Source organism: Crotalus tigris, unplaced genomic scaffold (genome assembly GCF_016545835.1).
Source record: "Crotalus tigris isolate CLP2741 ecotype Arizona unplaced genomic scaffold, ASM1654583v1 scf7180000017628.32516253702:7417878, whole genome shotgun sequence".
NCBI classification, from domain to species: Eukaryota; Metazoa; Chordata; class Lepidosauria; order Squamata; family Viperidae; genus Crotalus; species Crotalus tigris.
This window is the reverse complement of record NW_024096523.1, coordinates 5,024,863-5,035,738: the sequence shown is the minus strand read 5'-3', so window position 1 is coordinate 5,035,738 and position 10,876 is coordinate 5,024,863.

Sequence of the window (10,876 nt, the reverse complement as noted above, 5' to 3'; positions counted from 1 at the left end):
TTGATGCAGTTGGCTTGCTGGGTCCAGATAATGGGAATAAGAAGCAATTCATCAAAAGGAACATCAATAGGCTTGGTAATGTCCATACTTGGTTGCAGGGTGTGGATTTGCAGGGTGCGCTCAAAGAAGTTAATATGGTGGCTGGGACAAAGAGAGAGAGGCTTATGTTCAATTGTACTGTTGTGTTGCCATTTTGGCCTTTTTAATCACACCCTGTAAAGTCACCTGGCTTGGACCAGGAGAGGGGAATTTAAATCTTGGATTATATCTCTGAAGTTGATCAGGTGAGCTGAGGTCAACCCTTCTGGTTCCCTCATCTACTTTACACAGTTGTGAGCATCTTCCCCTAAGCAAGGAAAAGAACTCAACGAATGGAATAAACTGCAGAAAGAACAGAATAGCCAAAATGTTTTTTAATTGAACAAGACACTAAGCTGTCTTGAATTGCACATCACACCAAGCCTCACACATGTTGGCAACAAAGTGCATCAGGGTTTGATGTGTTGTGTGAGAAGAGACATTGGGGCGAAAGTGGTTAATCTGAACAGTCAGATTTGTCTGATGTCTTCATAGATTTGCCATCTGAAGGCCTGGTGGAGTGAAGTAAAGGTCAACCATGTATTTCTAGGCAGCATCCCAATGCTTAACTCAGGGCTGTGGGCCTTGAAAGAGTCCAGTCTCAAGATTCATGTTATTTTCACTTGCAACATTGCACTGATTTATGGAAAAGGCCAAGGAATCAAATTGCCTTTGCCTGCTAGAAAGTTCTATTCTGCAATGAACATACAGTGGAAGGTCCTGCTGGGAACTTAAGGTGGTGTTTACACAACATACAGTATTTATAGATAGTCCTTGACTTACAACCACAGTTGGGATGAGAATTTCCATTCCAGTTAAGTGAATCATGCAGTCCTTAAGCAAATCTGGCTTCCCCCTTTGACTTTTGTTTGCTGGAAGCCAGCTAGGAAGGTCACAAATCACAGGTCCCTGGGATGCTGCAATCATTGTAAATACAGATAGTCCTCAACTTACAACAGTTCATTTAGTGACTATTAAGTTACAACAGGGCTGAAAAAGTGACTTATGACCATTTTTCACTTACAACCTTTGTAGCATCCCTATGATCATGTGATCCAAATTCAGATGCTGGTTCATATTTATGACCATTGCTGTGCCCCAAGGTCATGGGATCCTCTTTTGCGATCTTCTGACAAGCAAAGCCAATGGGGAAGCCAAATTCACAACCGGATTTCTAACTTAACAACTGCAGTGATTCGCTTAACTGTGCAAGAAAATTGGTAAAAAGGGGCAAAACTCACTTAACCAATGTTTCACTTAACAGAAATTTTGGGCTCAGTTGTGGTCGTAAGCCGAGGACTACCTGTACATGCACTCTAATTTTTATCATGTGACTGGAGGGATGCTGTGACAGTTGTAAGCACAAGGATGGTTGTAAGTCACTTTTTACAATCCTGTTGTAACTTTGCACTAATTCCCACAGGGCAAAACTCTCCTTGATAGGCAAGTGTCCCATTTCCAGATCAATACCAAGGTCATTGATCATATGAGGATCTTGGGGCAATTATTAAGGGGTGAGCAACATGGCCCTGTAAAATCTGACTTGGAAAAAAAACTGTTATGGTTGGCTTGGAAATTTAGCAGCTGAGGCAAGGCTACTCCCCTGCAGGCTACATCAGTGAATGAGCAAACAAAAGCCACTAATTGTAGGAAATGCTGCTTCGGATTGTAGTTTGGTTGGGTTCACTTGATAGGCTAAGATGTGTTTGGCTAGTTTACTGGCTCAGTTTTCTCTCCATCTGTAGAGTTATGATTTAGTGTGCCGCACAAACCTAGGCAATTGAGTCAATTCAACGAAGCTAATCGTGGGTTAATGTGTTGTGTGAACTCAGCAATTGCCAAGAAAGATCAGCAATAGCAGACAAGGATTTTCTAGGAGATTTGCCCATTCATTGGAGACTGTTAGAACTTCAAAGGAAACCCGGATAAAATCCCAGATACCGTCACCTTCTCAATTCTCCCGAAAGAATTTCAAAACAAGCAATTTACAGTTTGGGAGTAATCAGTGAAAAGTGCAACACTGTCATGTTTAAAATTAGTGTTATTTAAAAGATTGCTAAATGCCTCCCATTTAGGATATTAAAGGATATTTCAAAGTTGTTGTGAAACTATTGACCATAATGAATTTAGCAAGAATAATAATCTGGTTTCTCACTTAGGCAAGGCATAGTCTGTGTTTAAAGAGATATCTGAGCAAAGTTAGTCTGCATCCCCTTTTCTCTCTGCTGAGCTGCCTTTAATGTCAGCACTGAATAATACTACCAACACCGTAAGACTGCATTCTACTCTCCCAACAAGTAAAATAAGCTGCTCTAACAGGGCATTGTGGGAGTTCAAGATGGCAGCTAGGCCAAGGCTGGTTCAGGTTGGACTTTTATTCCTTTTTTAACAAAAGCACAGAGGGCAGCCTTCAGCAGAGGCCAAACCTGATTGCTGATACATTGGCATTGTCCAAACATTTTTCTGATTTATCTAGCTGGAAGCACTTCCTGGTGGGGAAAGATACCCCAAATCAGTCTGATTCCAACGACACCCCCCCCCCCACCTTTCCCTTGGCTCCACTAAGCAGGGCTTAGATAGGAGGGCATGAACAATCACCCATCCCTGCCCTTCCTTCAGCTTTTATTCTCCCCAGTGTAGAACCCAAGACTCTTATGCTGAAGCCTGCTCCCACCTGTTTCCCCCCTCCTTCTTCTGTGCTGTAAAACTCACCCATATATACGCACACACAACAAGAAGGGAAGAAGGAAGAGAGAGAGAGAGAGAGGAATTAATGCAAAGTTGCTTTAAATTAGCAAAAATCCTGACACAGAGAACAATTCTAGCCGGCGCTGCTGGTGGGTCTTGGCAGCCGGTAGAAACTGATGCAATCAGCCGTGATTAACAGTGGGGAGAGGCCGCGTTTGACAGCACTCCCCCACCTGTGTTTGCCATTGTGTTCCTCTTAGCTGTTGCAGGTGTTTGCTGGCGCCAGCCTGTCTGAGCTCCCAGTCTCTGCTCCTTCCACCGCCCCGCCCTGCCTGCCGCCGCTCTCAGCCTCTCGGTTTCCAACTTTCAATGCGCTTCTCTCTTTCTCCCTCTCGCGTTCACACGTCTGCAAACAAGGCTCAAAGAGAATGGGCCAGCGAAGCCTCCAGCCGTCCTCCCCCCCCCGCCCGCTTTCCCTCTCTTCTAGCCCTTAATAGCCTCATTACAAAGGCCATCAGTTATTCTTGAAATGCAAAATCCCTAGCAAAGGCTTGCGTTTAATTTTTTTTAATGGCATCATCCTTTCTTTGCAGGGTTATTGGGGAGGAGGGGGGAGATGGAAAGTCGCCTCTTCTTCGGGGGCCTTTCCGTTCTCTGTTTATTTCTCTCTCTCGATTTGGACCGAGAGGATTGAAATGATTCTCCTCCTTTCCCTCCCACGCCGGTTTCCTCCTTCCTTTTCCCTTCCCGTCAAATCTTTCAGAGAGGAAGGAAAAACCATCCGGGCTGGGTGATTTCAGTTCCCACGTGCATCAGGATCTGTTTAATTTAATCGCTGTTTAAAAATGTGCTGAAGGGGAAGAGCAGGGAGGGTGGTGGTGGTGGAAATGTGACTGAGCCCAGCCCTTAAGTGATTTAAAATCATTTCCAAGAAGATCGAAGGGGGAAAAGTATGTTAAACAGGGTGGCGATTACGTTTTTCCCCCTCCACCCTTGGCAGAGAGATATGCTGTGTCTTCTGACAGCTGCACAAGATGAACTTCCAATCAAGAGCATTTTCCCATTGCTGCATCTCCAGTGAAAGGCAAAGGACAGATGTGTATGTGTAAATAAATAGGTGGGTGGGCTGGTCCTTTGTTGCATTTTTGCTTGCTTTTCCAACAGTTGCTCAAACTAGGGCCTGAAGGGGTGGGATATACTATTAAATTATTTGAATGGGGTGGTTACTCTGGTTTGATGGGTTGGGTCTGAGTTCAAATCCTGAGTTACACAGCTCCCAGGGTAAATGGGCCAGTTCTTCCATTTAAAATCTACTGGGATTGGGATTGTGAAGATTAAAAAAAAAAGTGTGTGTGGGGAATGCTTCTGGGAATGTCAGCTATTCCTCTGGCTGTAGTAATAATTAACTAGACGGAAAAGGGTTTTTTGTTTTCTGCTGTCTCTTTGCACATTTATGTATGTGTGTGTGTACAATCGGCACAAGAGAAGAGAGTTTTGGAATGTGTGAAAATACTGGTTCATCCCAGTTTGGAAGTTTCAGTAGTTTGGGCTAGGATAATGTCATAGCCTACTCTCCAGGTGCCTTCATGCACACAATGAATTGTGCCACCAGAAAGGAAGGAAGAGAAGACTGAGCTTTAGCAAGCTCAGCATGTTGTGAGCCACTGAGTCACAAGGAGCCAATCCTATTTTAGCCTAATGTACTGTGTGAACCCAGCTGAGACTGAACTGCTTACTTGTATTATGCTAACAGAAAAAGAGGAGAAATGCTTAGAAAATAAGATTCAGCTAGTGTACTTCATTACTTCTCAAAAATAAGTTTGTTATAATAATATCAGGGAATACTGGGGTATTGATAATTGGAGAGCAAGACAATGTTGCTAATAACTCCTCCCATCCTTGGTGCTTACCCATAATGGTAGTCCTTGACTTATGGCCACAACTGAGCCCAAAATTTCTGTTGCTAAGCAAAACAGTGAATTTTGCCCCTTTTTATGACCTTTCTTGTCACAGTTAAATGAATCACTGAAGTTAGCAATACAGTTGTTAAGTAAATCTGGTTTCCCCATTGACTTTGTTTATCAGAAGATCTCAAGAAGGGATCATATGACCCGGGGACATTGCAACTGTCATAAATAGGAACCAGTGGCCAAGCATCTGAATCTTGATCATGACACTTTTTCCATTGCTATTGTAACTTTGAATGGTCACTAAATGAATTGTTGTAAGTCAAGGACTGCCTGTAGTTCACCATTTTTCCCATGCTTAAAGTGAGCTCAGTTAAAAACAAAGTTTTTAAAGGTAAGTGGAAGGGAAGGGCCCTTATTAGCCAGGTTGAAGATCATAGAATGCTGTCATACCAGCTCAGACTATGAATCTAAATCAGGGGTGTCAAACTGCCGGCCCATGGGCCAGTTTCATCATACCGGAGCCGCGCCCACCCCATTGCCGGCAATGGTGAAAAAGCTCCGATACGTCGCGCGACGTCACGAGTTTGACATGCCTGATCTAAATAGAGAAGTGTTCTTCTACCAGTAAGTCCTTGACTTATGATCACAACTGGGACCAAAATTTCCATTGTGAAGTGAATTTCACCTGATTTTACAATCCTGTTTGCATCGGTTGTTAAGGTGAAATTGATCACACCGTCATTAAGTGAATCCAGCTTCCCCCATGGGCTTTCCTTGCCAGAAGTCAGCTGGGAAAGTTGCAAAGAAGAATGGCATCCCTGGGACACTGCAACCATCATAAAGACATGCTGGCTTGCCAAGCGCTCGAGTTTTGATTATATGACCATGGGGATGTGGCAATAGTTGTTACATTTTTTCAGTGCCTTTGTAACTTTGAACGGTGGCTAAATAAATGACTATAAGTTGAGGACTACCTCAAATTAGATTAACATTTACACTTTACACTTCAGTTTACACTTCAGTTGTAAACTGTTGTTCAGAGACAGAAAATGAGCTGTTTCAGGAACCAAGATATTGCACGTAAACTGAGAACTTCATGCGGGCTATACCTCAAGAGTAATTTCAAGGTAATGAGACTTCCTTCTGTAAAACTGAAAGGTCGTTCTAATGTGAAATTGGCAATTTAAAGTCAACATTTGGAATAGGGAAATTCTGAGGTGTGCAACTTTCCTTTAGAGTGGGTAGAGATGATCTTTGTTCTGTAAATCATAGTTTGTAGGATTCAGGGGGCTGCTACTTCTACTTGTTTGATTGAATTTTTAACCTCATGCCTGGAAGCAGTGATGGACTGTGCTTAGAAGTTTAAACCAGGGATGTCCAACCTTGGCAACTTTAAGACTTTCAACTCCCAGAATTCCCCAATTGGCAAGGGAACAAATATGGCTGGCCAGGGAATTCTGGGAATTGAAGTCCACAAGTCTTAAAGTTGCCAAGGTTGGACACCCCTGGTTTAAACACTCTCCAGATAAACCCATATGAGTTTTATGTTTCTTGACCAGTTTCTACGTAAAGTTTGCTTCTAGATAGACCTGGAACACCCTCTGCATTAATTAGTGAACTGGAACTGCAGGGACCAATTTCCCAGGTCAATTAACTGCAAAATGTTAATCTAATTTGGGCCCTTGGAGCTTTCCATCGGAATGAAGTGTAACTCTTTGTCACCATCTACTGGATGAAACAAATATTGACCCTTAGATCAATATTTCAGAAAGAGACATTGGTTGTTTTTTTAAACTTTATTAATAGTCTTGGGGATAGATTGTACAGGTCACTTTCTTCTGAAACACTTTTACAGCATAAGATAACATAGTAGTTTCATTGGGTCTTGAGCTGATCTTCTGTAAAATGGGCATAAAATATTTATGATTGTATCTTATGATTTATGAGACACTTTGTTATTTGTATGTACCTTGGGAGCTTCTGCACTGGGGACAAATTCCTTGTGTGTCAAATCACACTTAGCCAACAAAAAATATTCCTATTCCCATAAAACAATCCAGGCATTCCCCCCTCCCCCACCCCTGCACTACTAATCTAATTCCTTGCTCTTTTTTTTTAATTCAGTCTCAGATAGATAAAGAAAAAAACCTGTGTTGGATTAAACAATTGAGGGGGGGAAATAATGTGGCAAAAAGCTAAGATGCTTTTGCATGAAGAAAAGTTAAAATCACAGTGAAATCATCTCTGCACCTGCCAGATAGTGGTTCGCCTAACCCGCCTGTAGTGAATTAGCCCTTGTGAGTTAGGCTTAGGGATCATACACAACCCATGCATCAGACTTTAAAAACTGGAATGGCTTGGCTTGGGTGACATAATTCAGTAGGCCACTTTTTTTAAGCCACTTTTTCACATCTGGTTAGGATCAGTGGAATTCAGGAGTCGGGTTAAAATGCTATGTAACTTCTGCACCTTGTATGTGTGTGTTTATACACACATACCTATGTAATCTCAGCCCCATTCTCCTGCTGTCTTACAGTAAGGATATACCTTATGGTGGACACCACAAATAATAAATAAATTATAGCACAAGCTACTAGTTGCAACACAAACTTTCCTTTGCAACCACCCATCCTCTGGTCCTGTTTTAGATCAATTGCCTTCCATTTTTACCCACCCGCTGGATCCCTCCCGTAACCACGGTTACATGGACCAGGCAATTAATTGCCCCTTCAGCATGCAGCTGCAGGCATCGTTAACACAGTGGCAGCAGCAGGGGAGGAATTAGAGATAATTATAAGTCTGGGTAGTGTCCCAGCTGCAGAGGGTTGTGCCACCCAAGTTAACAGGCTGGCTGCCTCTTCCTGCTCACTTGAAAACAGTTTGCAAAAGTTCCTTCTGAAAAGCATTCTACTTTTTCTTCTTCTTCTCTCCCACCCTACCCCCTAAATATCACCCCACCCCAACTGCACTTCCTTTCCCAGCAGCAAGAATCCCACCAGGCTAGCTATGAAATCTTGAGCAAAGAAGAAGGAGGGATGGACTGTGCCAAAATGTTGGGTGCAATAAAGGCACTGGAGATAAAACATTCCTTGAAATATCTGTGAAGCTTGCCCTGTTGGTCTTCTACAATATGGTGACACAGATGCAGTCTTGAGACTAAAACATATAAAGATCAGTTGCTGGAATTGGGTATGTCTAGTTTAATGAAAAGAAGGATTGGGAGAGACGTGGTGGCAGTGTTCCAGTATCTCAGTGGCTGCCACAAAGAAGAGGGAGTCAAGCTATTCTCCAAAGCATCTGAAGGCAGGACAAGAAGCAATGGATGGAAGCTAATCAAGGAGAGAACCAGCCTAGAAATAAGGATAAATTTCCTGACAGAACAATTAATCAGTGGAACAACTTGCCTCCTGAAGTTGTGAATGCTCCAACACTGGAAGTTTTTAAGAAGAGATTGGTCAGCCATTTATCTGAAATGGTATAGGATTTCCTGCCTGAGCAGGGGGCTGGACTAGAAGACCTCCAAGATCCCTTCCAACTCTATTATTCTGTTAAGCTCACTGCTGATAGCTCAGGAGGCAGACGTCCTTTCTTACAAAGGAGAATATTTGTAGCTCATGGTTGAAATGAGGGGTCCTTGGTGCTCTCTGAGTTTGGTTGTTTCCTTGCAGACCTTTCATTACCCAAACTAGGTAATATCATCAATGCCTTTCTTCCCTGATCTGAACAATCTGAGGGGGAAGTCCTGATGCCCTCAAATGAGCTTTGAGATAGGATATATGCAGGGATTGTCCTTCTGCCCAACTCACCCCATTCATACTGTTGACAATGAAAATACTGAAAGAAATTTCCCAGGATGTTAGGAGAGATGCATGGACAGGGGTGCACTCAGTCCTTTGTGTCCTCTTCAAGGATTCACAGATGTTCAGACAAAGCATTGGCCTGAATTTTCAGCTCAGTACTAAGGACTATTGATGCCTCTCTTTGTCCTTCAGACAATATCCTTTCATTTGATTTTTTAGGAAGAGGGAAGGGCTTATCAGAGATCTCCATTTGAAGGTGGGAGAAAGATAAATTTAAGACATTCCTCTCCTTATTTATTGCTGACTATAGGGTGGTGCTAAGGCAACCCAAATGTTTCTTGGGGAATTTTAGTTTTCTCTCTGTATGCAGGCCTGTATTTCTTTTTCTTTGGATTTGAATGGGTGTAGGACTTTTACTTAGGCCACTTTGGGTAATTCTGATTTAATTTCTGCAGTACAAAGGAAAAGGTGCCATATCAACCCAGAAATCCCCAGTCTTGGCAGAAGTGACCAAACTAGTCGCTTCTCAAGGATGACAACTCCCAACATCCATAAATATTGCAGTCCTCAACTTGCAACTACAATTGAAACCAACATTTCAATTGCTAAGCAAGACAACTGTTAAGTGAATTTTGCCCCATTTTACAACTTTGTTTATCCCAGTTGTTAAACGGATCGCTGCAGTTGCTAAGTGGCTTCCCCATTGACTTTGTTGTCATAAAGTCACAAGAGATGATCCCATGACCCCCCCCCAAGGACACTGCAACCATCATAAATACATGCTAGTTGCCAAGCGTCCTAACTTTGATCACTTGACAGTGGAGATGCTACAACCATCGTAAGTGAAAAATGGTCATAAGTCTTTTTTTTCAGTGCTGTTGCAACTTTGAACTGTCACTAAATGAAAGGTTATAAGTTGAGGATTGCCTGCATTGCTTAGGGCAGATGTACAAGAGGGCTTCTATAAACACTAAGCCATAATTGGCCCCAACCTTCTTATCCTTTCATAAGGGCCTGGCTTTGCCAGTCGGCTTGGGGCCCCAATGGGGGAGTGGAGGTGGTTGACCAAGTAACAACAGATCCAGCCTCTCTCTATTCTGCCCCCGACACCCCCCTCCCCCCATGTCATTAGATTTTAATGTTTGGTTTTAATTTATGTTTTAATCAGTGGTGGGATTCAGCCAGTTTGCACCAGTTCAGCAGAACCGGTAGCTAATTTTTTGTTGCCCAGGCTCAGAATGGATTTCTGGAAGTGGCCTCCACACAGAGAACCAGTTGTTCACATATTTGAATCCCACCACTGATTTTAATGTACATGTATAAATACATTTCTCTGAAGTCGCCCAGTTACCCTGCGGTAAGATGGGCAGCCAATACATTTTATAAATAAATAAATACAGTTAAATAATTGGCTATCTTAGTATGATACAACATTGTCTATTTCTTCCATTGCAAACTCTTCAGCTTTATATTGCTTGAGGTGGGACGTATGTACTACTGTGTGTTATGCTGAACAACTTATCTAGTTGCTTCATTAATAATTGTGTAATTGCTCCATTGGACTTGACTCCAGAAACAAAATCCAAGTTTGAACAAGACCTCATTGATTTCTGGCATACCTTTATTGGAATGGGAAATAAGTACTGAAAGCTCACCCCCCATTATTTAAGCAAATTCCCTTCCTTCAGTTAATGCCAAATTCCCCCCTACAAAAAAAAAAAATCTGGGCCTAGTTGTATTGTTTACAGCTACAAGCGCTTGAGTCCAGTTCTGTGTGTCACTGCAGTTTCCAACTCTGGTATTCAGTATTTTGATGTTCTGCCCCAATGTAGTTAAACCAGAAGACCCTTGTGGAAGAAAAATTAAAAAAGCATTTTGTTGATAGTAATTGCAGGAAACAGATGTCTCCCTAAGCAGTGAGTCTCAGAATGCATTAATGGGAACCAACAGCCAATCCCTGAGGTTTTTTTTTTAAAATAAACCCTTAAAATTGTAGCATACAAAGCTGCCTTTCCCTCAATCAGGTTTATCTAACTGCAGTCCCCATAGGTGTCCCTGCTGGCTGGGGAAGATGGGGGTGGTAATCCTCTCCAGCTGCAAGCCACCTGGTTGGTGAAAACTGAATTAGGGATCATTACAGTAACCTTGCTAATGTGTTAGAACTGCCTAAAAGGTAACAGGCACAATACACTGACACCTGGAGCTTTATATCTGGAGGACACTGGATGGAATAAAACTGGTCTATGCAGTAGAGATCATTGTACAATTGCAGCTGCTTTCCATTTTGTTGGGGTGTTTTATTATCCAATGTGCTAAACTTTGACTGTTTTAAGTAGTTTTGGGTGCTGAATAAACTCATCTGAATAACAGAACAGAATAACAGAGTTGGGAGGGACCTTG